General features: G+C 37.8%; 62 non-coding genes across 62 annotated transcripts; all 62 read left to right on the forward strand.

Annotated features, from left to right (window-relative positions):
• The first annotated feature begins 49 nt into the window (after window positions 1–49).
• Window positions 50–133, forward strand: Trnal-cag (transfer RNA leucine (anticodon CAG)). Its single transcript has one exon. It is a non-coding gene; the product is annotated as a tRNA-Leu (tRNA).
• Window positions 134–475: 342 nt separating this feature from the next.
• Window positions 476–559, forward strand: Trnal-cag (transfer RNA leucine (anticodon CAG)). The gene has a single exon. It is a non-coding gene; the product is annotated as a tRNA-Leu (tRNA).
• A 342-nt stretch (window positions 560–901) lies between these two features.
• Window positions 902–985, forward strand: Trnal-cag (transfer RNA leucine (anticodon CAG)). The gene has a single exon. It is a non-coding gene; the product is annotated as a tRNA-Leu (tRNA).
• Window positions 986–1,328: 343 nt separating this feature from the next.
• Trnal-cag (transfer RNA leucine (anticodon CAG)) lies at window positions 1,329–1,412 on the forward strand. Its single transcript has one exon. It is a non-coding gene; the product is annotated as a tRNA-Leu (tRNA).
• A 342-nt stretch (window positions 1,413–1,754) lies between these two features.
• Window positions 1,755–1,838, forward strand: Trnal-cag (transfer RNA leucine (anticodon CAG)). The gene has a single exon. It is a non-coding gene; the product is annotated as a tRNA-Leu (tRNA).
• Window positions 1,839–2,180: 342 nt separating this feature from the next.
• On the forward strand, window positions 2,181–2,264 carry Trnal-cag (transfer RNA leucine (anticodon CAG)). Its single transcript has one exon. It is a non-coding gene; the product is annotated as a tRNA-Leu (tRNA).
• Window positions 2,265–2,607: 343 nt separating this feature from the next.
• On the forward strand, window positions 2,608–2,691 carry Trnal-cag (transfer RNA leucine (anticodon CAG)). Its single transcript has one exon. It is a non-coding gene; the product is annotated as a tRNA-Leu (tRNA).
• A 342-nt stretch (window positions 2,692–3,033) lies between these two features.
• Trnal-cag (transfer RNA leucine (anticodon CAG)) lies at window positions 3,034–3,117 on the forward strand. Its single transcript has one exon. It is a non-coding gene; the product is annotated as a tRNA-Leu (tRNA).
• A 343-nt stretch (window positions 3,118–3,460) lies between these two features.
• Window positions 3,461–3,544, forward strand: Trnal-cag (transfer RNA leucine (anticodon CAG)). Its single transcript has one exon. It is a non-coding gene; the product is annotated as a tRNA-Leu (tRNA).
• A 342-nt stretch (window positions 3,545–3,886) lies between these two features.
• Trnal-cag (transfer RNA leucine (anticodon CAG)) lies at window positions 3,887–3,970 on the forward strand. Its single transcript has one exon. It is a non-coding gene; the product is annotated as a tRNA-Leu (tRNA).
• A 343-nt stretch (window positions 3,971–4,313) lies between these two features.
• On the forward strand, window positions 4,314–4,397 carry Trnal-cag (transfer RNA leucine (anticodon CAG)). The gene has a single exon. It is a non-coding gene; the product is annotated as a tRNA-Leu (tRNA).
• Window positions 4,398–4,739: 342 nt separating this feature from the next.
• Window positions 4,740–4,823, forward strand: Trnal-cag (transfer RNA leucine (anticodon CAG)). Its single transcript has one exon. It is a non-coding gene; the product is annotated as a tRNA-Leu (tRNA).
• Window positions 4,824–5,166: 343 nt separating this feature from the next.
• Window positions 5,167–5,250, forward strand: Trnal-cag (transfer RNA leucine (anticodon CAG)). Its single transcript has one exon. It is a non-coding gene; the product is annotated as a tRNA-Leu (tRNA).
• Window positions 5,251–5,592: 342 nt separating this feature from the next.
• On the forward strand, window positions 5,593–5,676 carry Trnal-cag (transfer RNA leucine (anticodon CAG)). Its single transcript has one exon. It is a non-coding gene; the product is annotated as a tRNA-Leu (tRNA).
• A 343-nt stretch (window positions 5,677–6,019) lies between these two features.
• Trnal-cag (transfer RNA leucine (anticodon CAG)) lies at window positions 6,020–6,103 on the forward strand. The gene has a single exon. It is a non-coding gene; the product is annotated as a tRNA-Leu (tRNA).
• A 342-nt stretch (window positions 6,104–6,445) lies between these two features.
• On the forward strand, window positions 6,446–6,529 carry Trnal-cag (transfer RNA leucine (anticodon CAG)). Its single transcript has one exon. It is a non-coding gene; the product is annotated as a tRNA-Leu (tRNA).
• Window positions 6,530–6,872: 343 nt separating this feature from the next.
• On the forward strand, window positions 6,873–6,956 carry Trnal-cag (transfer RNA leucine (anticodon CAG)). Its single transcript has one exon. It is a non-coding gene; the product is annotated as a tRNA-Leu (tRNA).
• A 342-nt stretch (window positions 6,957–7,298) lies between these two features.
• On the forward strand, window positions 7,299–7,382 carry Trnal-cag (transfer RNA leucine (anticodon CAG)). The gene has a single exon. It is a non-coding gene; the product is annotated as a tRNA-Leu (tRNA).
• Window positions 7,383–7,725: 343 nt separating this feature from the next.
• On the forward strand, window positions 7,726–7,809 carry Trnal-cag (transfer RNA leucine (anticodon CAG)). The gene has a single exon. It is a non-coding gene; the product is annotated as a tRNA-Leu (tRNA).
• Window positions 7,810–8,151: 342 nt separating this feature from the next.
• Window positions 8,152–8,235, forward strand: Trnal-cag (transfer RNA leucine (anticodon CAG)). The gene has a single exon. It is a non-coding gene; the product is annotated as a tRNA-Leu (tRNA).
• Window positions 8,236–8,578: 343 nt separating this feature from the next.
• Trnal-cag (transfer RNA leucine (anticodon CAG)) lies at window positions 8,579–8,662 on the forward strand. Its single transcript has one exon. It is a non-coding gene; the product is annotated as a tRNA-Leu (tRNA).
• A 342-nt stretch (window positions 8,663–9,004) lies between these two features.
• Window positions 9,005–9,088, forward strand: Trnal-cag (transfer RNA leucine (anticodon CAG)). The gene has a single exon. It is a non-coding gene; the product is annotated as a tRNA-Leu (tRNA).
• Window positions 9,089–9,431: 343 nt separating this feature from the next.
• Trnal-cag (transfer RNA leucine (anticodon CAG)) lies at window positions 9,432–9,515 on the forward strand. The gene has a single exon. It is a non-coding gene; the product is annotated as a tRNA-Leu (tRNA).
• A 342-nt stretch (window positions 9,516–9,857) lies between these two features.
• On the forward strand, window positions 9,858–9,941 carry Trnal-cag (transfer RNA leucine (anticodon CAG)). The gene has a single exon. It is a non-coding gene; the product is annotated as a tRNA-Leu (tRNA).
• Window positions 9,942–10,284: 343 nt separating this feature from the next.
• Window positions 10,285–10,368, forward strand: Trnal-cag (transfer RNA leucine (anticodon CAG)). The gene has a single exon. It is a non-coding gene; the product is annotated as a tRNA-Leu (tRNA).
• Window positions 10,369–10,710: 342 nt separating this feature from the next.
• Window positions 10,711–10,794, forward strand: Trnal-cag (transfer RNA leucine (anticodon CAG)). The gene has a single exon. It is a non-coding gene; the product is annotated as a tRNA-Leu (tRNA).
• Window positions 10,795–11,137: 343 nt separating this feature from the next.
• Window positions 11,138–11,221, forward strand: Trnal-cag (transfer RNA leucine (anticodon CAG)). The gene has a single exon. It is a non-coding gene; the product is annotated as a tRNA-Leu (tRNA).
• Window positions 11,222–11,563: 342 nt separating this feature from the next.
• On the forward strand, window positions 11,564–11,647 carry Trnal-cag (transfer RNA leucine (anticodon CAG)). The gene has a single exon. It is a non-coding gene; the product is annotated as a tRNA-Leu (tRNA).
• Window positions 11,648–11,989: 342 nt separating this feature from the next.
• Trnal-cag (transfer RNA leucine (anticodon CAG)) lies at window positions 11,990–12,073 on the forward strand. Its single transcript has one exon. It is a non-coding gene; the product is annotated as a tRNA-Leu (tRNA).
• Window positions 12,074–12,416: 343 nt separating this feature from the next.
• On the forward strand, window positions 12,417–12,500 carry Trnal-cag (transfer RNA leucine (anticodon CAG)). Its single transcript has one exon. It is a non-coding gene; the product is annotated as a tRNA-Leu (tRNA).
• A 343-nt stretch (window positions 12,501–12,843) lies between these two features.
• Trnal-cag (transfer RNA leucine (anticodon CAG)) lies at window positions 12,844–12,927 on the forward strand. The gene has a single exon. It is a non-coding gene; the product is annotated as a tRNA-Leu (tRNA).
• A 342-nt stretch (window positions 12,928–13,269) lies between these two features.
• On the forward strand, window positions 13,270–13,353 carry Trnal-cag (transfer RNA leucine (anticodon CAG)). Its single transcript has one exon. It is a non-coding gene; the product is annotated as a tRNA-Leu (tRNA).
• Window positions 13,354–13,696: 343 nt separating this feature from the next.
• Window positions 13,697–13,780, forward strand: Trnal-cag (transfer RNA leucine (anticodon CAG)). Its single transcript has one exon. It is a non-coding gene; the product is annotated as a tRNA-Leu (tRNA).
• A 1,961-nt stretch (window positions 13,781–15,741) lies between these two features.
• Trnal-cag (transfer RNA leucine (anticodon CAG)) lies at window positions 15,742–15,825 on the forward strand. The gene has a single exon. It is a non-coding gene; the product is annotated as a tRNA-Leu (tRNA).
• Window positions 15,826–16,167: 342 nt separating this feature from the next.
• On the forward strand, window positions 16,168–16,251 carry Trnal-cag (transfer RNA leucine (anticodon CAG)). Its single transcript has one exon. It is a non-coding gene; the product is annotated as a tRNA-Leu (tRNA).
• Window positions 16,252–16,593: 342 nt separating this feature from the next.
• On the forward strand, window positions 16,594–16,677 carry Trnal-cag (transfer RNA leucine (anticodon CAG)). The gene has a single exon. It is a non-coding gene; the product is annotated as a tRNA-Leu (tRNA).
• A 343-nt stretch (window positions 16,678–17,020) lies between these two features.
• Trnal-cag (transfer RNA leucine (anticodon CAG)) lies at window positions 17,021–17,104 on the forward strand. Its single transcript has one exon. It is a non-coding gene; the product is annotated as a tRNA-Leu (tRNA).
• A 342-nt stretch (window positions 17,105–17,446) lies between these two features.
• Trnal-cag (transfer RNA leucine (anticodon CAG)) lies at window positions 17,447–17,530 on the forward strand. The gene has a single exon. It is a non-coding gene; the product is annotated as a tRNA-Leu (tRNA).
• A 342-nt stretch (window positions 17,531–17,872) lies between these two features.
• On the forward strand, window positions 17,873–17,956 carry Trnal-cag (transfer RNA leucine (anticodon CAG)). The gene has a single exon. It is a non-coding gene; the product is annotated as a tRNA-Leu (tRNA).
• Window positions 17,957–18,298: 342 nt separating this feature from the next.
• Window positions 18,299–18,382, forward strand: Trnal-cag (transfer RNA leucine (anticodon CAG)). Its single transcript has one exon. It is a non-coding gene; the product is annotated as a tRNA-Leu (tRNA).
• Window positions 18,383–18,724: 342 nt separating this feature from the next.
• Trnal-cag (transfer RNA leucine (anticodon CAG)) lies at window positions 18,725–18,808 on the forward strand. The gene has a single exon. It is a non-coding gene; the product is annotated as a tRNA-Leu (tRNA).
• Window positions 18,809–19,151: 343 nt separating this feature from the next.
• On the forward strand, window positions 19,152–19,235 carry Trnal-cag (transfer RNA leucine (anticodon CAG)). Its single transcript has one exon. It is a non-coding gene; the product is annotated as a tRNA-Leu (tRNA).
• A 343-nt stretch (window positions 19,236–19,578) lies between these two features.
• Trnal-cag (transfer RNA leucine (anticodon CAG)) lies at window positions 19,579–19,662 on the forward strand. Its single transcript has one exon. It is a non-coding gene; the product is annotated as a tRNA-Leu (tRNA).
• A 343-nt stretch (window positions 19,663–20,005) lies between these two features.
• Trnal-cag (transfer RNA leucine (anticodon CAG)) lies at window positions 20,006–20,089 on the forward strand. The gene has a single exon. It is a non-coding gene; the product is annotated as a tRNA-Leu (tRNA).
• Window positions 20,090–20,431: 342 nt separating this feature from the next.
• Window positions 20,432–20,515, forward strand: Trnal-cag (transfer RNA leucine (anticodon CAG)). The gene has a single exon. It is a non-coding gene; the product is annotated as a tRNA-Leu (tRNA).
• Window positions 20,516–20,858: 343 nt separating this feature from the next.
• Trnal-cag (transfer RNA leucine (anticodon CAG)) lies at window positions 20,859–20,942 on the forward strand. Its single transcript has one exon. It is a non-coding gene; the product is annotated as a tRNA-Leu (tRNA).
• Window positions 20,943–21,284: 342 nt separating this feature from the next.
• Window positions 21,285–21,368, forward strand: Trnal-cag (transfer RNA leucine (anticodon CAG)). The gene has a single exon. It is a non-coding gene; the product is annotated as a tRNA-Leu (tRNA).
• A 343-nt stretch (window positions 21,369–21,711) lies between these two features.
• Window positions 21,712–21,795, forward strand: Trnal-cag (transfer RNA leucine (anticodon CAG)). The gene has a single exon. It is a non-coding gene; the product is annotated as a tRNA-Leu (tRNA).
• Window positions 21,796–22,138: 343 nt separating this feature from the next.
• Window positions 22,139–22,222, forward strand: Trnal-cag (transfer RNA leucine (anticodon CAG)). Its single transcript has one exon. It is a non-coding gene; the product is annotated as a tRNA-Leu (tRNA).
• A 342-nt stretch (window positions 22,223–22,564) lies between these two features.
• Window positions 22,565–22,648, forward strand: Trnal-cag (transfer RNA leucine (anticodon CAG)). The gene has a single exon. It is a non-coding gene; the product is annotated as a tRNA-Leu (tRNA).
• A 342-nt stretch (window positions 22,649–22,990) lies between these two features.
• Trnal-cag (transfer RNA leucine (anticodon CAG)) lies at window positions 22,991–23,074 on the forward strand. Its single transcript has one exon. It is a non-coding gene; the product is annotated as a tRNA-Leu (tRNA).
• A 342-nt stretch (window positions 23,075–23,416) lies between these two features.
• On the forward strand, window positions 23,417–23,500 carry Trnal-cag (transfer RNA leucine (anticodon CAG)). Its single transcript has one exon. It is a non-coding gene; the product is annotated as a tRNA-Leu (tRNA).
• A 342-nt stretch (window positions 23,501–23,842) lies between these two features.
• On the forward strand, window positions 23,843–23,926 carry Trnal-cag (transfer RNA leucine (anticodon CAG)). The gene has a single exon. It is a non-coding gene; the product is annotated as a tRNA-Leu (tRNA).
• A 342-nt stretch (window positions 23,927–24,268) lies between these two features.
• Trnal-cag (transfer RNA leucine (anticodon CAG)) lies at window positions 24,269–24,352 on the forward strand. The gene has a single exon. It is a non-coding gene; the product is annotated as a tRNA-Leu (tRNA).
• Window positions 24,353–24,694: 342 nt separating this feature from the next.
• On the forward strand, window positions 24,695–24,778 carry Trnal-cag (transfer RNA leucine (anticodon CAG)). Its single transcript has one exon. It is a non-coding gene; the product is annotated as a tRNA-Leu (tRNA).
• A 342-nt stretch (window positions 24,779–25,120) lies between these two features.
• Trnal-cag (transfer RNA leucine (anticodon CAG)) lies at window positions 25,121–25,204 on the forward strand. The gene has a single exon. It is a non-coding gene; the product is annotated as a tRNA-Leu (tRNA).
• Window positions 25,205–25,546: 342 nt separating this feature from the next.
• Window positions 25,547–25,630, forward strand: Trnal-cag (transfer RNA leucine (anticodon CAG)). Its single transcript has one exon. It is a non-coding gene; the product is annotated as a tRNA-Leu (tRNA).
• Window positions 25,631–25,972: 342 nt separating this feature from the next.
• Window positions 25,973–26,056, forward strand: Trnal-cag (transfer RNA leucine (anticodon CAG)). The gene has a single exon. It is a non-coding gene; the product is annotated as a tRNA-Leu (tRNA).
• Window positions 26,057–26,397: 341 nt separating this feature from the next.
• Window positions 26,398–26,481, forward strand: Trnal-cag (transfer RNA leucine (anticodon CAG)). Its single transcript has one exon. It is a non-coding gene; the product is annotated as a tRNA-Leu (tRNA).
• A 342-nt stretch (window positions 26,482–26,823) lies between these two features.
• Window positions 26,824–26,907, forward strand: Trnal-cag (transfer RNA leucine (anticodon CAG)). Its single transcript has one exon. It is a non-coding gene; the product is annotated as a tRNA-Leu (tRNA).
• A 342-nt stretch (window positions 26,908–27,249) lies between these two features.
• On the forward strand, window positions 27,250–27,333 carry Trnal-cag (transfer RNA leucine (anticodon CAG)). Its single transcript has one exon. It is a non-coding gene; the product is annotated as a tRNA-Leu (tRNA).
• A 341-nt stretch (window positions 27,334–27,674) lies between these two features.
• Trnal-cag (transfer RNA leucine (anticodon CAG)) lies at window positions 27,675–27,758 on the forward strand. The gene has a single exon. It is a non-coding gene; the product is annotated as a tRNA-Leu (tRNA).
• The last annotated feature ends 180 nt before the right edge of the window (window positions 27,759–27,938 follow it).

Raw genomic sequence — 27,938 nt, forward strand, 5'->3', positions numbered from 1 at the left:
GGGGATGCTGAGATATAAAGAGACAAATTAGTGACACTTACGATGTCTTGTCAGGATGGCCGAGTGGTCTAAGGCGCTGCGTTCAGGTCGCAGTCTGGTTCTCCAGGCGTGGGTTCGAATCCCACTTCTGACAAATGGTATATTTTTAATGGCACCTATACATGTTATAGACATCGGACAGTTTAACCATTGCAAAATAGCTTGAATACAATAGCGTAAATTTACACAATTTTATTCAGCGCAAATTTGTAAATGCGCCAAAGCTGTTTTTAAGGAAATAAAACTCCTTGAAACTCGTTTCTGCACAAGGATATTCTCCTAATTGACAAACAAGAATTGTTTTTATCAAAGCCATTACTACAGTTCTATCTATAAAAGCTTCATCTGACCCAACACTTGCCTATGCTTGACTTTAAAGATTTTTTGGGGGATGCTGAGATATAAAGAGACAAATTAGTGACACTTACGATGTCTTGTCAGGATGGCCGAGTGGTCTAAGGCGCTGCGTTCAGGTCGCAGTCTGGTTCTCCAGGCGTGGGTTCGAATCCCACTTCTGACAAATGGTATATTTTTAATGGCACCTATACATGTTATAGACATCGGACAGTTTAACCATTGCAAAATAGCTTGAATACAATAGCGTAAATTTACACAATTTTATTCAGCGCAAATTTGTAAATGCGCCAAAGCTGTTTTTAAGGAAATAAAACTCCTTGAAACTCGTTTCTGCACAAGGATATTCTCCTAATTGACAAACAAGAATTGTTTTTATCAAAGCCATTACTACAGTTCTATCTATAAAAGCTTCATCTGACCCAACACTTGCCTATGCTTGACTTTAAAGATTTTTTGGGGGATGCTGAGATATAAAGAGACAAATTAGTGACACTTACGATGTCTTGTCAGGATGGCCGAGTGGTCTAAGGCGCTGCGTTCAGGTCGCAGTCTGGTTCTCCAGGCGTGGGTTCGAATCCCACTTCTGACAAATGGTATATTTTTAATGGCACCTATACATGTTATAGACATCGGACAGTTTAACCATTGCAAAATAGCTTGAATACAATAGCGTAAATTTACACAATTTTATTCAGCGCAAATTTGTAAATGCGCCAAAGCTGTTTTTAAGGAAATAAAACTCCTTGAAACTCGTTTCTGCACAAGGATATTCTCCTAATTGACAAACAAGAATTGTTTTTAATCAAAGCCATTACTACAGTTCTATCTATAAAAGCTTCATCTGACCCAACACTTGCCTATGCTTGACTTTAAAGATTTTTTGGGGGATGCTGAGATATAAAGAGACAAATTAGTGACACTTACGATGTCTTGTCAGGATGGCCGAGTGGTCTAAGGCGCTGCGTTCAGGTCGCAGTCTGGTTCTCCAGGCGTGGGTTCGAATCCCACTTCTGACAAATGGTATATTTTTAATGGCACCTATACATGTTATAGACATCGGACAGTTTAACCATTGCAAAATAGCTTGAATACAATAGCGTAAATTTACACAATTTTATTCAGCGCAAATTTGTAAATGCGCCAAAGCTGTTTTTAAGGAAATAAAACTCCTTGAAACTCGTTTCTGCACAAGGATATTCTCCTAATTGACAAACAAGAATTGTTTTTATCAAAGCCATTACTACAGTTCTATCTATAAAAGCTTCATCTGACCCAACACTTGCCTATGCTTGACTTTAAAGATTTTTTGGGGGATGCTGAGATATAAAGAGACAAATTAGTGACACTTACGATGTCTTGTCAGGATGGCCGAGTGGTCTAAGGCGCTGCGTTCAGGTCGCAGTCTGGTTCTCCAGGCGTGGGTTCGAATCCCACTTCTGACAAATGGTATATTTTTAATGGCACCTATACATGTTATAGACATCGGACAGTTTAACCATTGCAAAATAGCTTGAATACAATAGCGTAAATTTACACAATTTTATTCAGCGCAAATTTGTAAATGCGCCAAAGCTGTTTTTAAGGAAATAAAACTCCTTGAAACTCGTTTCTGCACAAGGATATTCTCCTAATTGACAAACAAGAATTGTTTTTATCAAAGCCATTACTACAGTTCTATCTATAAAAGCTTCATCTGACCCAACACTTGCCTATGCTTGACTTTAAAGATTTTTTGGGGGATGCTGAGATATAAAGAGACAAATTAGTGACACTTACGATGTCTTGTCAGGATGGCCGAGTGGTCTAAGGCGCTGCGTTCAGGTCGCAGTCTGGTTCTCCAGGCGTGGGTTCGAATCCCACTTCTGACAAATGGTATATTTTTAATGGCACCTATACATGTTATAGACATCGGACAGTTTAACCATTGCAAAATAGCTTGAATACAATAGCGTAAATTTACACAATTTTATTCAGCGCAAATTTGTAAATGCGCCAAAGCTGTTTTTAAGGAAATAAAACTCCTTGAAACTCGTTTCTGCACAAGGATATTCTCCTAATTGACAAACAAGAATTGTTTTTAATCAAAGCCATTACTACAGTTCTATCTATAAAAGCTTCATCTGACCCAACACTTGCCTATGCTTGACTTTAAAGATTTTTTGGGGGATGCTGAGATATAAAGAGACAAATTAGTGACACTTACGATGTCTTGTCAGGATGGCCGAGTGGTCTAAGGCGCTGCGTTCAGGTCGCAGTCTGGTTCTCCAGGCGTGGGTTCGAATCCCACTTCTGACAAATGGTATATTTTTAATGGCACCTATACATGTTATAGACATCGGACAGTTTAACCATTGCAAAATAGCTTGAATACAATAGCGTAAATTTACACAATTTTATTCAGCGCAAATTTGTAAATGCGCCAAAGCTGTTTTTAAGGAAATAAAACTCCTTGAAACTCGTTTCTGCACAAGGATATTCTCCTAATTGACAAACAAGAATTGTTTTTATCAAAGCCATTACTACAGTTCTATCTATAAAAGCTTCATCTGACCCAACACTTGCCTATGCTTGACTTTAAAGATTTTTTGGGGGATGCTGAGATATAAAGAGACAAATTAGTGACACTTACGATGTCTTGTCAGGATGGCCGAGTGGTCTAAGGCGCTGCGTTCAGGTCGCAGTCTGGTTCTCCAGGCGTGGGTTCGAATCCCACTTCTGACAAATGGTATATTTTTAATGGCACCTATACATGTTATAGACATCGGACAGTTTAACCATTGCAAAATAGCTTGAATACAATAGCGTAAATTTACACAATTTTATTCAGCGCAAATTTGTAAATGCGCCAAAGCTGTTTTTAAGGAAATAAAACTCCTTGAAACTCGTTTCTGCACAAGGATATTCTCCTAATTGACAAACAAGAATTGTTTTTAATCAAAGCCATTACTACAGTTCTATCTATAAAAGCTTCATCTGACCCAACACTTGCCTATGCTTGACTTTAAAGATTTTTTGGGGGATGCTGAGATATAAAGAGACAAATTAGTGACACTTACGATGTCTTGTCAGGATGGCCGAGTGGTCTAAGGCGCTGCGTTCAGGTCGCAGTCTGGTTCTCCAGGCGTGGGTTCGAATCCCACTTCTGACAAATGGTATATTTTTAATGGCACCTATACATGTTATAGACATCGGACAGTTTAACCATTGCAAAATAGCTTGAATACAATAGCGTAAATTTACACAATTTTATTCAGCGCAAATTTGTAAATGCGCCAAAGCTGTTTTTAAGGAAATAAAACTCCTTGAAACTCGTTTCTGCACAAGGATATTCTCCTAATTGACAAACAAGAATTGTTTTTATCAAAGCCATTACTACAGTTCTATCTATAAAAGCTTCATCTGACCCAACACTTGCCTATGCTTGACTTTAAAGATTTTTTGGGGGATGCTGAGATATAAAGAGACAAATTAGTGACACTTACGATGTCTTGTCAGGATGGCCGAGTGGTCTAAGGCGCTGCGTTCAGGTCGCAGTCTGGTTCTCCAGGCGTGGGTTCGAATCCCACTTCTGACAAATGGTATATTTTTAATGGCACCTATACATGTTATAGACATCGGACAGTTTAACCATTGCAAAATAGCTTGAATACAATAGCGTAAATTTACACAATTTTATTCAGCGCAAATTTGTAAATGCGCCAAAGCTGTTTTTAAGGAAATAAAACTCCTTGAAACTCGTTTCTGCACAAGGATATTCTCCTAATTGACAAACAAGAATTGTTTTTAATCAAAGCCATTACTACAGTTCTATCTATAAAAGCTTCATCTGACCCAACACTTGCCTATGCTTGACTTTAAAGATTTTTTGGGGGATGCTGAGATATAAAGAGACAAATTAGTGACACTTACGATGTCTTGTCAGGATGGCCGAGTGGTCTAAGGCGCTGCGTTCAGGTCGCAGTCTGGTTCTCCAGGCGTGGGTTCGAATCCCACTTCTGACAAATGGTATATTTTTAATGGCACCTATACATGTTATAGACATCGGACAGTTTAACCATTGCAAAATAGCTTGAATACAATAGCGTAAATTTACACAATTTTATTCAGCGCAAATTTGTAAATGCGCCAAAGCTGTTTTTAAGGAAATAAAACTCCTTGAAACTCGTTTCTGCACAAGGATATTCTCCTAATTGACAAACAAGAATTGTTTTTATCAAAGCCATTACTACAGTTCTATCTATAAAAGCTTCATCTGACCCAACACTTGCCTATGCTTGACTTTAAAGATTTTTTGGGGGATGCTGAGATATAAAGAGACAAATTAGTGACACTTACGATGTCTTGTCAGGATGGCCGAGTGGTCTAAGGCGCTGCGTTCAGGTCGCAGTCTGGTTCTCCAGGCGTGGGTTCGAATCCCACTTCTGACAAATGGTATATTTTTAATGGCACCTATACATGTTATAGACATCGGACAGTTTAACCATTGCAAAATAGCTTGAATACAATAGCGTAAATTTACACAATTTTATTCAGCGCAAATTTGTAAATGCGCCAAAGCTGTTTTTAAGGAAATAAAACTCCTTGAAACTCGTTTCTGCACAAGGATATTCTCCTAATTGACAAACAAGAATTGTTTTTAATCAAAGCCATTACTACAGTTCTATCTATAAAAGCTTCATCTGACCCAACACTTGCCTATGCTTGACTTTAAAGATTTTTTGGGGGATGCTGAGATATAAAGAGACAAATTAGTGACACTTACGATGTCTTGTCAGGATGGCCGAGTGGTCTAAGGCGCTGCGTTCAGGTCGCAGTCTGGTTCTCCAGGCGTGGGTTCGAATCCCACTTCTGACAAATGGTATATTTTTAATGGCACCTATACATGTTATAGACATCGGACAGTTTAACCATTGCAAAATAGCTTGAATACAATAGCGTAAATTTACACAATTTTATTCAGCGCAAATTTGTAAATGCGCCAAAGCTGTTTTTAAGGAAATAAAACTCCTTGAAACTCGTTTCTGCACAAGGATATTCTCCTAATTGACAAACAAGAATTGTTTTTATCAAAGCCATTACTACAGTTCTATCTATAAAAGCTTCATCTGACCCAACACTTGCCTATGCTTGACTTTAAAGATTTTTTGGGGGATGCTGAGATATAAAGAGACAAATTAGTGACACTTACGATGTCTTGTCAGGATGGCCGAGTGGTCTAAGGCGCTGCGTTCAGGTCGCAGTCTGGTTCTCCAGGCGTGGGTTCGAATCCCACTTCTGACAAATGGTATATTTTTAATGGCACCTATACATGTTATAGACATCGGACAGTTTAACCATTGCAAAATAGCTTGAATACAATAGCGTAAATTTACACAATTTTATTCAGCGCAAATTTGTAAATGCGCCAAAGCTGTTTTTAAGGAAATAAAACTCCTTGAAACTCGTTTCTGCACAAGGATATTCTCCTAATTGACAAACAAGAATTGTTTTTAATCAAAGCCATTACTACAGTTCTATCTATAAAAGCTTCATCTGACCCAACACTTGCCTATGCTTGACTTTAAAGATTTTTTGGGGGATGCTGAGATATAAAGAGACAAATTAGTGACACTTACGATGTCTTGTCAGGATGGCCGAGTGGTCTAAGGCGCTGCGTTCAGGTCGCAGTCTGGTTCTCCAGGCGTGGGTTCGAATCCCACTTCTGACAAATGGTATATTTTTAATGGCACCTATACATGTTATAGACATCGGACAGTTTAACCATTGCAAAATAGCTTGAATACAATAGCGTAAATTTACACAATTTTATTCAGCGCAAATTTGTAAATGCGCCAAAGCTGTTTTTAAGGAAATAAAACTCCTTGAAACTCGTTTCTGCACAAGGATATTCTCCTAATTGACAAACAAGAATTGTTTTTATCAAAGCCATTACTACAGTTCTATCTATAAAAGCTTCATCTGACCCAACACTTGCCTATGCTTGACTTTAAAGATTTTTTGGGGGATGCTGAGATATAAAGAGACAAATTAGTGACACTTACGATGTCTTGTCAGGATGGCCGAGTGGTCTAAGGCGCTGCGTTCAGGTCGCAGTCTGGTTCTCCAGGCGTGGGTTCGAATCCCACTTCTGACAAATGGTATATTTTTAATGGCACCTATACATGTTATAGACATCGGACAGTTTAACCATTGCAAAATAGCTTGAATACAATAGCGTAAATTTACACAATTTTATTCAGCGCAAATTTGTAAATGCGCCAAAGCTGTTTTTAAGGAAATAAAACTCCTTGAAACTCGTTTCTGCACAAGGATATTCTCCTAATTGACAAACAAGAATTGTTTTTAATCAAAGCCATTACTACAGTTCTATCTATAAAAGCTTCATCTGACCCAACACTTGCCTATGCTTGACTTTAAAGATTTTTTGGGGGATGCTGAGATATAAAGAGACAAATTAGTGACACTTACGATGTCTTGTCAGGATGGCCGAGTGGTCTAAGGCGCTGCGTTCAGGTCGCAGTCTGGTTCTCCAGGCGTGGGTTCGAATCCCACTTCTGACAAATGGTATATTTTTAATGGCACCTATACATGTTATAGACATCGGACAGTTTAACCATTGCAAAATAGCTTGAATACAATAGCGTAAATTTACACAATTTTATTCAGCGCAAATTTGTAAATGCGCCAAAGCTGTTTTTAAGGAAATAAAACTCCTTGAAACTCGTTTCTGCACAAGGATATTCTCCTAATTGACAAACAAGAATTGTTTTTATCAAAGCCATTACTACAGTTCTATCTATAAAAGCTTCATCTGACCCAACACTTGCCTATGCTTGACTTTAAAGATTTTTTGGGGGATGCTGAGATATAAAGAGACAAATTAGTGACACTTACGATGTCTTGTCAGGATGGCCGAGTGGTCTAAGGCGCTGCGTTCAGGTCGCAGTCTGGTTCTCCAGGCGTGGGTTCGAATCCCACTTCTGACAAATGGTATATTTTTAATGGCACCTATACATGTTATAGACATCGGACAGTTTAACCATTGCAAAATAGCTTGAATACAATAGCGTAAATTTACACAATTTTATTCAGCGCAAATTTGTAAATGCGCCAAAGCTGTTTTTAAGGAAATAAAACTCCTTGAAACTCGTTTCTGCACAAGGATATTCTCCTAATTGACAAACAAGAATTGTTTTTAATCAAAGCCATTACTACAGTTCTATCTATAAAAGCTTCATCTGACCCAACACTTGCCTATGCTTGACTTTAAAGATTTTTTGGGGGATGCTGAGATATAAAGAGACAAATTAGTGACACTTACGATGTCTTGTCAGGATGGCCGAGTGGTCTAAGGCGCTGCGTTCAGGTCGCAGTCTGGTTCTCCAGGCGTGGGTTCGAATCCCACTTCTGACAAATGGTATATTTTTAATGGCACCTATACATGTTATAGACATCGGACAGTTTAACCATTGCAAAATAGCTTGAATACAATAGCGTAAATTTACACAATTTTATTCAGCGCAAATTTGTAAATGCGCCAAAGCTGTTTTTAAGGAAATAAAACTCCTTGAAACTCGTTTCTGCACAAGGATATTCTCCTAATTGACAAACAAGAATTGTTTTTATCAAAGCCATTACTACAGTTCTATCTATAAAAGCTTCATCTGACCCAACACTTGCCTATGCTTGACTTTAAAGATTTTTTGGGGGATGCTGAGATATAAAGAGACAAATTAGTAACACTTACGATGTCTTGTCAGGATGGCCGAGTGGTCTAAGGCGCTGCGTTCAGGTCGCAGTCTGGTTCTCCAGGCGTGGGTTCGAATCCCACTTCTGACAAATGGTATATTTTTAATGGCACCTATACATGTTATAGACATCGGACAGTTTAACCATTGCAAAATAGCTTGAATACAATAGCGTAAATTTACACAATTTTATTCAGCGCAAATTTGTAAATGCGCCAAAGCTGTTTTTAAGGAAATAAAACTCCTTGAAACTCGTTTCTGCACAAGGATATTCTCCTAATTGACAAACAAGAATTGTTTTTAATCAAAGCCATTACTACAGTTCTATCTATAAAAGCTTCATCTGACCCAACACTTGCCTATGCTTGACTTTAAAGATTTTTTGGGGGATGCTGAGATATAAAGAGACAAATTAGTGACACTTACGATGTCTTGTCAGGATGGCCGAGTGGTCTAAGGCGCTGCGTTCAGGTCGCAGTCTGGTTCTCCAGGCGTGGGTTCGAATCCCACTTCTGACAAATGGTATATTTTTAATGGCACCTATACATGTTATAGACATCGGACAGTTTAACCATTGCAAAATAGCTTGAATACAATAGCGTAAATTTACACAATTTTATTCAGCGCAAATTTGTAAATGCGCCAAAGCTGTTTTTAAGGAAATAAAACTCCTTGAAACTCGTTTCTGCACAAGGATATTCTCCTAATTGACAAACAAGAATTGTTTTTATCAAAGCCATTACTACAGTTCTATCTATAAAAGCTTCATCTGACCCAACACTTGCCTATGCTTGACTTTAAAGATTTTTTGGGGGATGCTGAGATATAAAGAGACAAATTAGTGACACTTACGATGTCTTGTCAGGATGGCCGAGTGGTCTAAGGCGCTGCGTTCAGGTCGCAGTCTGGTTCTCCAGGCGTGGGTTCGAATCCCACTTCTGACAAATGGTATATTTTTAATGGCACCTATACATGTTATAGACATCGGACAGTTTAACCATTGCAAAATAGCTTGAATACAATAGCGTAAATTTACACAATTTTATTCAGCGCAAATTTGTAAATGCGCCAAAGCTGTTTTTAAGGAAATAAAACTCCTTGAAACTCGTTTCTGCACAAGGATATTCTCCTAATTGACAAACAAGAATTGTTTTTAATCAAAGCCATTACTACAGTTCTATCTATAAAAGCTTCATCTGACCCAACACTTGCCTATGCTTGACTTTAAAGATTTTTTGGGGGATGCTGAGATATAAAGAGACAAATTAGTGACACTTACGATGTCTTGTCAGGATGGCCGAGTGGTCTAAGGCGCTGCGTTCAGGTCGCAGTCTGGTTCTCCAGGCGTGGGTTCGAATCCCACTTCTGACAAATGGTATATTTTTAATGGCACCTATACATGTTATAGACATCGGACAGTTTAACCATTGCAAAATAGCTTGAATACAATAGCGTAAATTTACACAATTTTATTCAGCGCAAATTTGTAAATGCGCCAAAGCTGTTTTTAAGGAAATAAAACTCCTTGAAACTCGTTTCTGCACAAGGATATTCTCCTAATTGACAAACAAGAATTGTTTTTATCAAAGCCATTACTACAGTTCTATCTATAAAAGCTTCATCTGACCCAACACTTGCCTATGCTTGACTTTAAAGATTTTTTGGGGGATGCTGAGATATAAAGAGACAAATTAGTGACACTTACGATGTCTTGTCAGGATGGCCGAGTGGTCTAAGGCGCTGCGTTCAGGTCGCAGTCTGGTTCTCCAGGCGTGGGTTCGAATCCCACTTCTGACAAATGGTATATTTTTAATGGCACCTATACATGTTATAGACATCGGACAGTTTAACCATTGCAAAATAGCTTGAATACAATAGCGTAAATTTACACAATTTTATTCAGCGCAAATTTGTAAATGCGCCAAAGCTGTTTTTAAGGAAATAAAACTCCTTGAAACTCGTTTCTGCACAAGGATATTCTCCTAATTGACAAACAAGAATTGTTTTTAATCAAAGCCATTACTACAGTTCTATCTATAAAAGCTTCATCTGACCCAACACTTGCCTATGCTTGACTTTAAAGATTTTTTGGGGGATGCTGAGATATAAAGAGACAAATTAGTGACACTTACGATGTCTTGTCAGGATGGCCGAGTGGTCTAAGGCGCTGCGTTCAGGTCGCAGTCTGGTTCTCCAGGCGTGGGTTCGAATCCCACTTCTGACAAATGGTATATTTTTAATGGCACCTATACATGTTATAGACATCGGACAGTTTAACCATTGCAAAATAGCTTGAATACAATAGCGTAAATTTACACAATTTTATTCAGCGCAAATTTGTAAATGCGCCAAAGCTGTTTTTAAGGAAATAAAACTCCTTGAAACTCGTTTCTGCACAAGGATATTCTCCTAATTGACAAACAAGAATTGTTTTTATCAAAGCCATTACTACAGTTCTATCTATAAAAGCTTCATCTGACCCAACACTTGCCTATGCTTGACTTTAAAGATTTTTTGGGGGATGCTGAGATATAAAGAGACAAATTAGTGACACTTACGATGTCTTGTCAGGATGGCCGAGTGGTCTAAGGCGCTGCGTTCAGGTCGCAGTCTGGTTCTCCAGGCGTGGGTTCGAATCCCACTTCTGACAAATGGTATATTTTTAATGGCACCTATACATGTTATAGACATCGGACAGTTTAACCATTGCAAAATAGCTTGAATACAATAGCGTAAATTTACACAATTTTATTCAGCGCAAATTTGTAAATGCGCCAAAGCTGTTTTTAAGGAAATAAAACTCCTTGAAACTCGTTTCTGCACAAGGATATTCTCCTAATTGACAAACAAGAATTGTTTTTAATCAAAGCCATTACTACAGTTCTATCTATAAAAGCTTCATCTGACCCAACACTTGCCTATGCTTGACTTTAAAGATTTTTTGGGGGATGCTGAGATATAAAGAGACAAATTAGTGACACTTACGATGTCTTGTCAGGATGGCCGAGTGGTCTAAGGCGCTGCGTTCAGGTCGCAGTCTGGTTCTCCAGGCGTGGGTTCGAATCCCACTTCTGACAAATGGTATATTTTTAATGGCACCTATACATGTTATAGACATCGGACAGTTTAACCATTGCAAAATAGCTTGAATACAATAGCGTAAATTTACACAATTTTATTCAGCGCAAATTTGTAAATGCGCCAAAGCTGTTTTTAAGGAAATAAAACTCCTTGAAACTCGTTTCTGCACAAGGATATTCTCCTAATTGACAAACAAGAATTGTTTTTATCAAAGCCATTACTACAGTTCTATCTATAAAAGCTTCATCTGACCCAACACTTGCCTATGCTTGACTTTAAAGATTTTTTGGGGGATGCTGAGATATAAAGAGACAAATTAGTGACACTTACGATGTCTTGTCAGGATGGCCGAGTGGTCTAAGGCGCTGCGTTCAGGTCGCAGTCTGGTTCTCCAGGCGTGGGTTCGAATCCCACTTCTGACAAATGGTATATTTTTAATGGCACCTATACATGTTATAGACATCGGACAGTTTAACCATTGCAAAATAGCTTGAATACAATAGCGTAAATTTACACAATTTTATTCAGCGCAAATTTGTAAATGCGCCAAAGCTGTTTTTAAGGAAATAAAACTCCTTGAAACTCGTTTCTGCACAAGGATATTCTCCTAATTGACAAACAAGAATTGTTTTTATCAAAGCCATTACTACAGTTCTATCTATAAAAGCTTCATCTGACCCAACACTTGCCTATGCTTGACTTTAAAGATTTTTTGGGGGATGCTGAGATATAAAGAGACAAATTAGTGACACTTACGATGTCTTGTCAGGATGGCCGAGTGGTCTAAGGCGCTGCGTTCAGGTCGCAGTCTGGTTCTCCAGGCGTGGGTTCGAATCCCACTTCTGACAAATGGTATATTTTTAATGGCACCTATACATGTTATAGACATCGGACAGTTTAACCATTGCAAAATAGCTTGAATACAATAGCGTAAATTTACACAATTTTATTCAGCGCAAATTTGTAAATGCGCCAAAGCTGTTTTTAAGGAAATAAAACTCCTTGAAACTCGTTTCTGCACAAGGATATTCTCCTAATTGACAAACAAGAATTGTTTTTAATCAAAGCCATTACTACAATTCTATCTATAAAAGCTTCATCTGACCCAACACTTGCCTATGCTTGACTTTAAAGATTTTTTGGGGGATGCTGAGATATAAAGAGACAAATTAGTGACACTTACGATGTCTTGTCAGGATGGCCGAGTGGTCTAAGGGTCTGCGTTCAGGTCGCAGTCTGGTTCTCCAGGCGTGGGTTCGAATCCCACTTCTGACAAATGGTATATTTTTAATGGCACCTATACATGTTATAGACATCGGACAGTTTAACCATTGCAAAATAGCTTGAATACAATAGCGTAAATTTACACAATTTTATTCAGCGCAAATTTGTAAATGCGCCAAAGCTGTTTTTAAGGAAATAAAACTCCTTGAAACTCGTTTCTGCACAAGGATATTCTCCTAATTGACAAACAAGAATTGTTTTTAATCAAAGCCATTACTACAGTTCTATCTATAAAAGCTTCATCTGACCCAACACTTGCCTATGCTTGACTTTAAAGATTTTTTGGGGGATGCTGAGATATAAAGAGACAAATTAGTGACACTTACGATGTCTTGTCAGGATGGCCGAGTGGTCTAAGGCGCTGCGTTCAGGTCGCAGTCTGGTTCTCCAGGCGTGGGTTCGAATCCCACTTCTGACAAATGGTATATTTTTAATGGCACCTATACATGTTATAGACATCGGACAGTTTAACCATTGCAAAATAGCTTGAATACAATAGCGTAAATTTACACAATTTTATTCAGCGCAAATTTGTAAATGCGCCAAAGCTGTTTTTAAGGAAATAAAACTCCTTGAAACTCGTTTCTGCACAAGGATATTCTCCTAATTGACAAACAAGAATTGTTTTTATCAAAGCCATTACTACAGTTCTATCTATAAAAGCTTCATCTGACCCAACACTTGCCTATGCTTGACTTTAAAGATTTTTTGGGGGATGCTGAGATATAAAGAGACAAATTAGTGACACTTACGATGTCTTGTCAGGATGGCCGAGTGGTCTAAGGCGCTGCGTTCAGGTCACAGTCTGGTTCTCCAGGCGTGGGTTCGAATCCCACTTCTGACAAATGGTATATTTTTAATGGCACCTATACATGTTATAGACATCGGACAGTTTAACCATTGCAAAATAGCTTGAATACAATAGCGTAAATTTACACAATTTTATTCAGCGCAAATTTGTAAATGCGCCAAAGCTGTTTTTAAGGAAATAAAACTCCTTGAAACTCGTTTCTGCACAAGGATATTCTCCTAATTGACAAACAAGAATTGTTTTTAATCAAAGCCATTACTACAGTTCTATCTATAAAAGCTTCATCTGACCCAACACTTGCCTATGCTTGACTTTAAAGATTTTTTGGGGGATGCTGAGATATAAAGAGACAAATTAGTGACACTTACGATGTCTTGTCAGGATGGCCGAGTGGTCTAAGGCGCTGCGTTCAGGTCGCAGTCTGGTTCTCCAGGCGTGGGTTCGAATCCCACTTCTGACAAATGGTATATTTTTAATGGCACCTATACATGTTATAGACATCGGACAGTTTAACCATTGCAAAATAGCTTGAATACAATAGCGTAAATTTACACAATTTTATTCAGCGCAAATTTGTAAATGCGCCAAAGCTGTTTTTAAGGAAATAAAACTCCTTGAAACTCGTTTCTGCACAAGGATATTCTCCTAAGGGAACAGTCATTATTTATCAGCTGAGGGGGTCGGTGCATTTTAGGGGGGGTCATTACCAAAAAAATCACACAGCTGGGGGGGTTGCCATCAATTTTTTTGTTTTACTGGGGGGGTCACACAATGAAAGTTTTTATGTCTGTCAAGTATATAAATTGTTGACGATATTGTAAGTAAGTGTGCAATCTCTTTGATGATTTCTGTCATTTTAAAATCTTTGATAGCACAAGCAGGATGCCCAATCTCACATTTGTAGTGTATCTAATCACTCATTTGTTATGGTTCATTATTCATAGGATGTGATAATTTACAACCAATTCATAAGATTAACAACTGAATAAAACATGCAATGTTTCTGAACATGCAGTTGAACATGTTTATTTCAACTTTCTAAAGTGTTAAAATCATGTTGATGATATTTCTTAGGATAGATGTAGGACTGTTAAAGGTGTGTACATTCTAAAATCATTTGATATTTATATAGATATTATTAATTTATTAAATTATTACAAAGTTATCGATTAAGATAATGAATATTTAATGATTCAAGTAAGGGCCTTCAATTTTGTTTGGTAGCATGGCATTCACAAACAAAAAACAGTACACTCAGGGATTATGTAAAACATTTCCACATTGAAATGAAATTGAATGTTCTTATAATAATAAACAGATATATACGTATATATATAAATATAAGCTCCAAAATAATGTTACTGTATATTCATATTTGAAGCAGGACGGACCAGAACCATAAGCTGCACTCCCTAGAACTATATGATCAGAAAATTAAAATCCACGAAACATTTATAAAACTTTCAAATTTCAATAAAGGCATTAAATGTATTGAGACATTTTCCTTCATTCTGTACACGAACCTTCGAGTTAAATTGCGATCTATATTTTTTTCATTTGAATGCTTATTTTGTCTTTTTTTCTTCTTGCATGTGTCAGAAATTCGTGTTTCAAGAAAAAAAAATCTGAAAAAAAATCGATGTAATATTTCATGCATTCAGGCTGTTTTATTCAAAGTAGAATTAAACTGAAAAATATTAACTAAATCAGTTCCATCAGCTTCAAAACAAATTTAAAACATTGAAGGTCATGATCATGAACATCAAGGGAATATACAATTACCTTATAGTTTTTTTGCTGTATCCAATAAAAATATTTGAAAAAAGTTAGAGAATATCAGTTATTAATGACTGCTAACATGCAGTCAAACTGAATTATCTTTATCAAATTAATAAGTTCAAGCTACTTATACTAAATAATAGAAAAGAGGGACGGAAGATACCTGGGAGGAACTTATAATTGTAGAATTTAATATAAAAAATCAGTACAAAATCAAAGAAAATGACTGCAATCAAGGAAAATTTCTTTCTGCCTTGATACTCGGTAACAGATAGTGTCAATGTCCACATTCTTCCTATAGTTATTTGCCCACTGTTAATTAATAGGGATTTTTTTTTAGTAGGGGGGGGGGGTCATACTTATGAAACATCATTTTAAGGGGGGTCATTATGTGGTTCATGAAAATTATGGGGGGGTTGCCAACAAAACTTTTTGATGTGAAAATTTGAACCGACCCCCTCAGCTGATAAATAATGACTGTTCCCTAATTGACAAACAAGAATTGTTTTTAATCAAAGCCATTACTACAGTTCTATCTATAAAAGCTTCATCTGACCCAACACTTGCCTATGCTTGACTTTAAAGATTTTTTGGGGGATGCTGAGATATAAAGAGACAAATTAGTGACACTTACGATGTCTTGTCAGGATGGCCGAGTGGTCTAAGGCGCTGCGTTCAGGTCGCAGTCTGGTTCTCCAGGCGTGGGTTCGAATCCCACTTCTGACAAATGGTATATTTTTAATGGCACCTATACATGTTATAGACATCGGACAGTTTAACCATTGCAAAATAGCTTGAATACAATAGCGTAAATTTACACAATTTTATTCAGCGCAAATTTGTAAATGCGCCAAAGCTGTTTTTAAGGAAATAAAACTCCTTGAAACTCGTTTCTGCACAAGGATATTCTCCTAATTGACAAACAAGAATTGTTTTTATCAAAGCCATTACTACAGTTCTATCTATAAAAGCTTCATCTGACCCAACACTTGCCTATGCTTGACTTTAAAGATTTTTTGGGGGATGCTGAGATATAAAGAGACAAATTAGTGACACTTACGATGTCTTGTCAGGATGGCCGAGTGGTCTAAGGCGCTGCGTTCAGGTCGCAGTCTGGTTCTCCAGGCGTGGGTTCGAATCCCACTTCTGACAAATGGTATATTTTTAATGGCACCTATACATGTTATAGACATCGGACAGTTTAACCATTGCAAAATAGCTTGAATACAATAGCGTAAATTTACACAATTTTATTCAGCGCAAATTTGTAAATGCGCCAAAGCTGTTTTTAAGGAAATAAAACTCCTTGAAACTCGTTTCTGCACAAGGATATTCTCCTAATTGACAAACAAGAATTGTTTTTATCAAAGCCATTACTACAGTTCTATCTATAAAAGCTTCATCTGACCCAACACTTGCCTATGCTTGACTTTAAAGATTTTTTGGGGGATGCTGAGATATAAAGAGACAAATTAGTGACACTTACGATGTCTTGTCAGGATGGCCGAGTGGTCTAAGGCGCTGCGTTCAGGTCGCAGTCTGGTTCTCCAGGCGTGGGTTCGAATCCCACTTCTGACAAATGGTATATTTTTAATGGCACCTATACATGTTATAGACATCGGACAGTTTAACCATTGCAAAATAGCTTGAATACAATAGCGTAAATTTACACAATTTTATTCAGCGCAAATTTGTAAATGCGCCAAAGCTGTTTTTAAGGAAATAAAACTCCTTGAAACTCGTTTCTGCACAAGGATATTCTCCTAATTGACAAACAAGAATTGTTTTTAATCAAAGCCATTACTACAGTTCTATCTATAAAAGCTTCATCTGACCCAACACTTGCCTATGCTTGACTTTAAAGATTTTTTGGGGGATGCTGAGATATAAAGAGACAAATTAGTGACACTTACGATGTCTTGTCAGGATGGCCGAGTGGTCTAAGGCGCTGCGTTCAGGTCGCAGTCTGGTTCTCCAGGCGTGGGTTCGAATCCCACTTCTGACAAATGGTATATTTTTAATGGCACCTATACATGTTATAGACATCGGACAGTTTAACCATTGCAAAATAGCTTGAATACAATAGCGTAAATTTACACAATTTTATTCAGCGCAAATTTGTAAATGCGCCAAAGCTGTTTTTAAGGAAATAAAACTCCTTGAAACTCGTTTCTGCACAAGGATATTCTCCTAATTGACAAACAAGAATTGTTTTTATCAAAGCCATTACTACAGTTCTATCTATAAAAGCTTCATCTGACCCAACACTTGCCTATGCTTGACTTTAAAGATTTTTTGGGGGATGCTGAGATATAAAGAGACAAATTAGTGACACTTACGATGTCTTGTCAGGATGGCCGAGTGGTCTAAGGCGCTGCGTTCAGGTCGCAGTCTGGTTCTCCAGGCGTGGGTTCGAATCCCACTTCTGACAAATGGTATATTTTTAATGGCACCTATACATGTTATAGACATCGGACAGTTTAACCATTGCAAAATAGCTTGAATACAATAGCGTAAATTTACACAATTTTATTCAGCGCAAATTTGTAAATGCGCCAAAGCTGTTTTTAAGGAAATAAAACTCCTTGAAACTCGTTTCTGCACAAGGATATTCTCCTAATTGACAAACAAGAATTGTTTTTATCAAAGCCATTACTACAGTTCTATCTATAAAAGCTTCATCTGACCCAACACTTGCCTATGCTTGACTTTAAAGATTTTTTGGGGGATGCTGAGATATAAAGAGACAAATTAGTGACACTTACGATGTCTTGTCAGGATGGCCGAGTGGTCTAAGGCGCTGCGTTCAGGTCGCAGTCTGGTTCTCCAGGCGTGGGTTCGAATCCCACTTCTGACAAATGGTATATTTTTAATGGCACCTATACATGTTATAGACATCGGACAGTTTAACCATTGCAAAATAGCTTGAATACAATAGCGTAAATTTACACAATTTTATTCAGCGCAAATTTGTAAATGCGCCAAAGCTGTTTTTAAGGAAATAAAACTCCTTGAAACTCGTTTCTGCACAAGGATATTCTCCTAATTGACAAACAAGAATTGTTTTTATCAAAGCCATTACTACAGTTCTATCTATAAAAGCTTCATCTGACCCAACACTTGCCTATGCTTGACTTTAAAGATTTTTTGGGGGATGCTGAGATATAAAGAGACAAATTAGTGACACTTACGATGTCTTGTCAGGATGGCCGAGTGGTCTAAGGCGCTGCGTTCAGGTCGCAGTCTGGTTCTCCAGGCGTGGGTTCGAATCCCACTTCTGACAAATGGTATATTTTTAATGGCACCTATACATGTTATAGACATCGGACAGTTTAACCATTGCAAAATAGCTTGAATACAATAGCGTAAATTTACACAATTTTATTCAGCGCAAATTTGTAAATGCGCCAAAGCTGTTTTTAAGGAAATAAAACTCCTTGAAACTCGTTTCTGCACAAGGATATTCTCCTAATTGACAAACAAGAATTGTTTTTATCAAAGCCATTACTACAGTTCTATCTATAAAAGCTTCATCTGACCCAACACTTGCCTATGCTTGACTTTAAAGATTTTTTGGGGGATGCTGAGATATAAAGAGACAAATTAGTGACACTTACGATGTCTTGTCAGGATGGCCGAGTGGTCTAAGGCGCTGCGTTCAGGTCGCAGTCTGGTTCTCCAGGCGTGGGTTCGAATCCCACTTCTGACAAATGGTATATTTTTAATGGCACCTATACATGTTATAGACATCGGACAGTTTAACCATTGCAAAATAGCTTGAATACAATAGCGTAAATTTACACAATTTTATTCAGCGCAAATTTGTAAATGCGCCAAAGCTGTTTTTAAGGAAATAAAACTCCTTGAAACTCGTTTCTGCACAAGGATATTCTCCTAATTGACAAACAAGAATTGTTTTTAATCAAAGCCATTACTACAGTTCTATCTATAAAAGCTTCATCTGACCCAACACTTGCCTATGCTTGACTTTAAAGATTTTTTGGGGGATGCTGAGATATAAAGAGACAAATTAGTGACACTTACGATGTCTTGTCAGGATGGCCGAGTGGTCTAAGGCGCTGCGTTCAGGTCGCAGTCTGGTTCTCCAGGCGTGGGTTCGAATCCCACTTCTGACAAATGGTATATTTTTAATGGCACCTATACATGTTATAGACATCGGACAGTTTAACCATTGCAAAATAGCTTGAATACAATAGCGTAAATTTACACAATTTTATTCAGCGCAAATTTGTAAATGCGCCAAAGCTGTTTTTAAGGAAATAAAACTCCTTGAAACTCGTTTCTGCACAAGGATATTCTCCTAATTGACAAACAAGAATTGTTTTTAATCAAAGCCATTACTACAGTTCTATCTATAAAAGCTTCATCTGACCCAACACTTGCCTATGCTTGACTTTAAAGATTTTTTGGGGGATGCTGAGATATAAAGAGACAAATTAGTGACACTTACGATGTCTTGTCAGGATGGCCGAGTGGTCTAAGGCGCTGCGTTCAGGTCGCAGTCTGGTTCTCCAGGCGTGGGTTCGAATCCCACTTCTGACAAATGGTATATTTTTAATGGCACCTATACATGTTATAGACATCGGACAGTTTAACCATTGCAAAATAGCTTGAATACAATAGCGTAAATTTACACAATTTTATTCAGCGCAAATTTGTAAATGCGCCAAAGCTGTTTTTAAGGAAATAAAACTCCTTGAAACTCGTTTCTGCACAAGGATATTCTCCTAATTGACAAACAAGAATTGTTTTTAATCAAAGCCATTACTACAGTTCTATCTATAAAAGCTTCATCTGACCCAACACTTGCCTATGCTTGACTTTAAAGATTTTTTGGGGGATGCTGAGATATAAAGAGACAAATTAGTGACACTTACGATGTCTTGTCAGGATGGCCGAGTGGTCTAAGGCGCTGCGTTCAGGTCGCAGTCTGGTTCTCCAGGCGTGGGTTCGAATCCCACTTCTGACAAATGGTATATTTTTAATGGCACCTATACATGTTATAGACATCGGACAGTTTAACCATTGCAAAATAGCTTGAATACAATAGCGTAAATTTACACAATTTTATTCAGCGCAAATTTGTAAATGCGCCAAAGCTGTTTTTAAGGAAATAAAACTCCTTGAAACTCGTTTCTGCACAAGGATATTCTCCTAATTGACAAACAAGAATTGTTTTTATCAAAGCCATTACTACAGTTCTATCTATAAAAGCTTCATCTGACCCAACACTTGCCTATGCTTGACTTTAAAGATTTTTGGGGGGATGCTGAGATATAAAGAGACAAATTAGTGACACTTACGATGTCTTGTCAGGATGGCCGAGTGGTCTAAGGCGCTGCGTTCAGGTCGCAGTCTGGTTCTCCAGGCGTGGGTTCGAATCCCACTTCTGACAAATGGTATATTTTTAATGGCACCTATACATGTTATAGACATCGGACAGTTTAACCATTGCAAAATAGCTTGAATACAATAGCGTAAATTTACACAATTTTATTCAGCGCAAATTTGTAAATGCGCCAAAGCTGTTTTTAAGGAAATAAAACTCCTTGAAACTCGTTTCTGCACAAGGATATTCTCCTAATTGACAAACAAGAATTGTTTTTAATCAAAGCCATTACTACAGTTCTATCTATAAAAGCTTCATCTGACCCAACACTTGCCTATGCTTGACTTTAAAGATTTTTTGGGGGATGCTGAGATATAAAGAGACAAATTAGTGACACTTACGATGTCTTGTCAGGATGGCCGAGTGGTCTAAGGCGCTGCGTTCAGGTCGCAGTCTGGTTCTCCAGGCGTGGGTTCGAATCCCACTTCTGACAAATGGTATATTTTTAATGGCACCTATACATGTTATAGACATCGGACAGTTTAACCATTGCAAAATAGCTTGAATACAATAGCGTAAATTTACACAATTTTATTCAGCGCAAATTTGTAAATGCGCCAAAGCTGTTTTTAAGGAAATAAAACTCCTTGAAACTCGTTTCTGCACAAGGATATTCTCCTAATTGACAAACAAGAATTGTTTTTATCAAAGCCATTACTACAGTTCTATCTATAAAAGCTTCATCTGACCCAACACTTGCCTATGCTTGACTTTAAAGATTTTTTGGGGGATGCTGAGATATAAAGAGACAAATTAGTGACACTTACGATGTCTTGTCAGGATGGCCGAGTGGTCTAAGGCGCTGCGTTCAGGTCGCAGTCTGGTTCTCCAGGCGTGGGTTCGAATCCCACTTCTGACAAATGGTATATTTTTAATGGCACCTATACATGTTATAGACATCGGACAGTTTAACCATTGCAAAATAGCTTGAATACAATAGCGTAAATTTACACAATTTTATTCAGCGCAAATTTGTAAATGCGCCAAAGCTGTTTTTAAGGAAATAAAACTCCTTGAAACTCGTTTCTGCACAAGGATATTCTCCTAATTGACAAACAAGAATTGTTTTTAATCAAAGCCATTACTACAGTTCTATCTATAAAAGCTTCATCTGACCCAACACTTGCCTATGCTTGACTTTAAAGATTTTTTGGGGGATGCTGAGATATAAAGAGACAAATTAGTGACACTTACGATGTCTTGTCAGGATGGCCGAGTGGTCTAAGGCGCTGCGTTCAGGTCGCAGTCTGGTTCTCCAGGCGTGGGTTCGAATCCCACTTCTGACAAATGGTATATTTTTAATGGCACCTATACATGTTATAGACATCGGACAGTTTAACCATTGCAAAATAGCTTGAATACAATAGCGTAAATTTACACAATTTTATTCAGCGCAAATTTGTAAATGCGCCAAAGCTGTTTTTAAGGAAATAAAACTCCTTGAAACTCGTTTCTGCACAAGGATATTCTCCTAATTGACAAACAAGAATTGTTTTTAATCAAAGCCATTACTACAGTTCTATCTATAAAAGCTTCATCTGACCCAACACTTGCCTATGCTTGACTTTAAAGATTTTTTGGGGGATGCTGAGATATAAAGAGACAAATTAGTGACACTTACGATGTCTTGTCAGGATGGCCGAGTGGTCTAAGGCGCTGCGTTCAGGTCGCAGTCTGGTTCTCCAGGCGTGGGTTCGAATCCCACTTCTGACAAATGGTATATTTTTAATGGCACCTATACATGTTATAGACATCGGACAGTTTAACCATTGCAAAATAGCTTGAATACAATAGCGTAAATTTACACAATTTTATTCAGCGCAAATTTGTAAATGCGCCAAAGCTGTTTTTAAGGAAATAAAACTCCTTGAAACTCGTTTCTGCACAAGGATATTCTCCTAATTGACAAACAAGAATTGTTTTTATCAAAGCCATTACTACAGTTCTATCTATAAAAGCTTCATCTGACCCAACACTTGCCTATGCTTGACTTTAAAGATTTTTTGGGGGATGCTGAGATATAAAGAGACAAATTAGTGACACTTACGATGTCTTGTCAGGATGGCCGAGTGGTCTAAGGCGCTGCGTTCAGGTCGCAGTCTGGTTCTCCAGGCGTGGGTTCGAATCCCACTTCTGACAAATGGTATATTTTTAATGGCACCTATACATGTTATAGACATCGGACAGTTTAACCATTGCAAAATAGCTTGAATACAATAGCGTAAATTTACACAATTTTATTCAGCGCAAATTTGTAAATGCGCCAAAGCTGTTTTTAAGGAAATAAAACTCCTTGAAACTCGTTTCTGCACAAGGATATTCTCCTAATTGACAAACAAGAATTGTTTTTATCAAAGCCATTACTACAGTTCTATCTATAAAAGCTTCATCTGACCCAACACTTGCCTATGCTTGACTTTAAAGATTTTTTGGGGGATGCTGAGATATAAAGAGACAAATTAGTGACACTTACGATGTCTTGTCAGGATGGCCGAGTGGTCTAAGGCGCTGCGTTCAGGTCGCAGTCTGGTTCTCCAGGCGTGGGTTCGAATCCCACTTCTGACAAATGGTATATTTTTAATGGCACCTATACATGTTATAGACATCGGACAGTTTAACCATTGCAAAATAGCTTGAATACAATAGCGTAAATTTACACAATTTTATTCAGCGCAAATTTGTAAATGCGCCAAAGCTGTTTTTAAGGAAATAAAACTCCTTGAAACTCGTTTCTGCACAAGGATATTCTCCTAATTGACAAACAAGAATTGTTTTTATCAAAGCCATTACTACAGTTCTATCTATAAAAGCTTCATCTGACCCAACACTTGCCTATGCTTGACTTTAAAGATTTTTTGGGGGATGCTGAGATATAAAGAGACAAATTAGTGACACTTACGATGTCTTGTCAGGATGGCCGAGTGGTCTAAGGCGCTGCGTTCAGGTCGCAGTCTGGTTCTCCAGGCGTGGGTTCGAATCCCACTTCTGACAAATGGTATATTTTTAATGGCACCTATACATGTTATAGACATCGGACAGTTTAACCATTGCAAAATAGCTTGAATACAATAGCGTAAATTTACACAATTTTATTCAGCGCAAATTTGTAAATGCGCCAAAGCTGTTTTTAAGGAAATAAAACTCCTTGAAACTCGTTTCTGCACAAGGATATTCTCCTAATTGACAAACAAGAATTGTTTTTATCAAAGCCATTACTACAGTTCTATCTATAAAAGCTTCATCTGACCCAACACTTGCCTATGCTTGACTTTAAAGATTTTTTGGGGGATGCTGAGATATAAAGAGACAAATTAGTGACACTTACGATGTCTTGTCAGGATGGCCGAGTGGTCTAAGGCGCTGCGTTCAGGTCGCAGTCTGGTTCTCCAGGCGTGGGTTCGAATCCCACTTCTGACAAATGGTATATTTTTAATGGCACCTATACATGTTATAGACATCGGACAGTTTAACCATTGCAAAATAGCTTGAATACAATAGCGTAAATTTACACAATTTTATTCAGCGCAAATTTGTAAATGCGCCAAAGCTGTTTTTAAGGAAATAAAACTCCTTGAAACTCGTTTCTGCACAAGGATATTCTCCTAATTGACAAACAAGAATTGTTTTTATCAAAGCCATTACTACAGTTCTATCTATAAAAGCTTCATCTGACCCAACACTTGCCTATGCTTGACTTTAAAGATTTTTTGGGGGATGCTGAGATATAAAGAGACAAATTAGTGACACTTACGATGTCTTGTCAGGATGGCCGAGTGGTCTAAGGCGCTGCGTTCAGGTCGCAGTCTGGTTCTCCAGGCGTGGGTTCGAATCCCACTTCTGACAAATGGTATATTTTTAATGGCACCTATACATGTTATAGACATCGGACAGTTTAACCATTGCAAAATAGCTTGAATACAATAGCGTAAATTTACACAATTTTATTCAGCGCAAATTTGTAAATGCGCCAAAGCTGTTTTTAAGGAAATAAAACTCCTTGAAACTCGTTTCTGCACAAGGATATTCTCCTAATTGACAAACAAGAATTGTTTTTATCAAAGCCATTACTACAGTTCTATCTATAAAAGCTTCATCTGACCCAACACTTGCCTATGCTTGACTTTAAAGATTTTTTGGGGGATGCTGAGATATAAAGAGACAAATTAGTGACACTTACGATGTCTTGTCAGGATGGCCGAGTGGTCTAAGGCGCTGCGTTCAGGTCGCAGTCTGGTTCTCCAGGCGTGGGTTCGAATCCCACTTCTGACAAATGGTATATTTTTAATGGCACCTATACATGTTATAGACATCGGACAGTTTAACCATTGCAAAATAGCTTGAATACAATAGCGTAAATTTACACAATTTTATTCAGCGCAAATTTGTAAATGCGCCAAAGCTGTTTTTAAGGAAATAAAACTCCTTGAAACTCGTTTCTGCACAAGGATATTCTCCTAATTGACAAACAAGAATTGTTTTTATCAAAGCCATTACTACAGTTCTATCTATAAAAGCTTCATCTGACCCAACACTTGCCTATGCTTGACTTTAAAGATTTTTTGGGGGATGCTGAGATATAAAGAGACAAATTAGTGACACTTACGATGTCTTGTCAGGATGGCCGAGTGGTCTAAGGCGCTGCGTTCAGGTCGCAGTCTGGTTCTCCAGGCGTGGGTTCGAATCCCACTTCTGACAAATGGTATATTTTTAATGGCACCTATACATGTTATAGACATCGGACAGTTTAACCATTGCAAAATAGCTTGAATACAATAGCGTAAATTTACACAATTTTATTCAGCGCAAATTTGTAAATGCGCCAAAGCTGTTTTTAAGGAAATAAAACTCCTTGAAACTCGTTTCTGCACAAGGATATTCTCCTAATTGACAAACAAGAATTGTTTTTATCAAAGCCATTACTACAGTTCTATCTATAAAAGCTTCATCTGACCCAACACTTGCCTATGCTTGACTTTAAAGATTTTTTGGGGGATGCTGAGATATAAAGAGACAAATTAGTGACACTTACGATGTCTTGTCAGGATGGCCGAGTGGTCTAAGGCGCTGCGTTCAGGTCGCAGTCTGGTTCTCCAGGCGTGGGTTCGAATCCCACTTCTGACAAATGGTATATTTTTAATGGCACCTATACATGTTATAGACATCGGACAGTTTAACCATTGCAAAATAGCTTGAATACAATAGCGTAAATTTACACAATTTTATTCAGCGCAAATTTGTAAATGCGCCAAAGCTGTTTTTAAGGAAATAAAACTCCTTGAAACTCGTTTCTGCACAAGGATATTCTCCTAATTGACAAACAAGAATTGTTTTTATCAAAGCCATTACTACAGTTCTATCTATAAAAGCTTCATCTGACCCAACACTTGCCTATGCTTGACTTTAAAGATTTTTTGGGGGATGCTGAGATATAAAGAGACAAATTAGTGACACTTACGATGTCTTGTCAGGATGGCCGAGTGGTCTAAGGCGCTGCGTTCAGGTCGCAGTCTGGTTCTCCAGGCGTGGGTTCGAATCCCACTTCTGACAAATGGTATATTTTTAATGGCACCTATACATGTTATAGACATCGGACAGTTTAACCATTGCAAAATAGCTTGAATACAATAGCGTAAATTTACACAATTTTATTCAGCGCAAATTTGTAAATGCGCCAAAGCTGTTTTTAAGGAAATAAAACTCCTTGAAACTCGTTTCTGCACAAGGATATTCTCCTAATTGACAAACAAGAATTGTTTTTATCAAAGCCATTACTACAGTTCTATCTATAAAAGCTTCATCTGACCCAACACTTGCCTATGCTTGACTTTAAAGATTTTTTGGGGATGCTGAGATATAAAGAGACAAATTAGTGACACTTACGATGTCTTGTCAGGATGGCCGAGTGGTCTAAGGCGCTGCGTTCAGGTCGCAGTCTGGTTCTCCAGGCGTGGGTTCGAATCCCACTTCTGACAAATGGTATATTTTTAATGGCACCTATACATGTTATAGACATCGGACAGTTTAACCATTGCAAAATAGCTTGAATACAATAGCGTAAATTTACACAATTTTATTCAGCGCAAATTTGTAAATGCGCCAAAGCTGTTTTTAAGGAAATAAAACTCCTTGAAACTCGTTTCTGCACAAGGATATTCTCCTAATTGACAAACAAGAATTGTTTTTATCAAAGCCATTACTACAGTTCTATCTATAAAAGCTTCATCTGACCCAACACTTGCCTATGCTTGACTTTAAAGATTTTTTGGGGGATGCTGAGATATAAAGAGACAAATTAGTGACACTTACGATGTCTTGTCAGGATGGCCGAGTGGTCTAAGGCGCTGCGTTCAGGTCGCAGTCTGGTTCTCCAGGCGTGGGTTCGAATCCCACTTCTGACAAATGGTATATTTTTAATGGCACCTATACATGTTATAGACATCGGACAGTTTAACCATTGCAAAATAGCTTGAATACAATAGCGTAAATTTACACAATTTTATTCAGCGCAAATTTGTAAATGCGCCAAAGCTGTTTTTAAGGAAATAAAACTCCTTGAAACTCGTTTCTGCACAAGGATATTCTCCTAATTGACAAACAAGAATTGTTTTTATCAAAGCCATTACTACAGTTCTATCTATAAAAGCTTCATCTGACCCAACACTTGCCTATGCTTGACTTTAAAGATTTTTTGGGGGATGCTGAGATATAAAGAGACAAATTAGTGACACTTACGATGTCTTGTCAGGATGGCCGAGTGGTCTAAGGCGCTGCGTTCAGGTCGCAGTCTGGTTCTCCAGGCGTGGGTTCGAATCCCACTTCTGACAAATGGTATATTTTTAATGGCACCTATACATGTTATAGACATCGGACAGTTTAACCATTGCAAAATAGCTTGAATACAATAGCGTAAATTTACACAATTTTATTCAGCGCAAATTTGTAAATGCGCCAAAGCTGTTTTTAAGGAAATAAAACTCCTTGAAACTCGTTTCTGCACAAGGATATTCTCCTAATTGACAAACAAGAATTGTTTTTATCAAAGCCATTACTACAGTTCTATCTATAAAAGCTTCATCTGACCCAACACTTGCCTATGCTTGACTTTAAAGATTTTTTGGGGATGCTGAGATATAAAGAGACAAATTAGTGACACTTACGATGTCTTGTCAGGATGGCCGAGTGGTCTAAGGCGCTGCGTTCAGGTCGCAGTCTGGTTCTCCAGGCGTGGGTTCGAATCCCACTTCTGACAAATGGTATATTTTTAATGGCACCTATACATGTTATAGACATCGGACAGTTTAACCATTGCAAAATAGCTTGAATACAATAGCGTAAATTTACACAATTTTATTCAGCGCAAATTTGTAAATGCGCCAAAGCTGTTTTTAAGGAAATAAAACTCCTTGAAACTCGTTTCTGCACAAGGATA

This window comes from Mytilus trossulus, unplaced genomic scaffold (assembly GCF_036588685.1).
Source record: "Mytilus trossulus isolate FHL-02 unplaced genomic scaffold, PNRI_Mtr1.1.1.hap1 h1tg000431l__unscaffolded, whole genome shotgun sequence".
In the NCBI taxonomy this organism is placed as follows: domain Eukaryota; kingdom Metazoa; phylum Mollusca; class Bivalvia; order Mytilida; family Mytilidae; genus Mytilus; species Mytilus trossulus.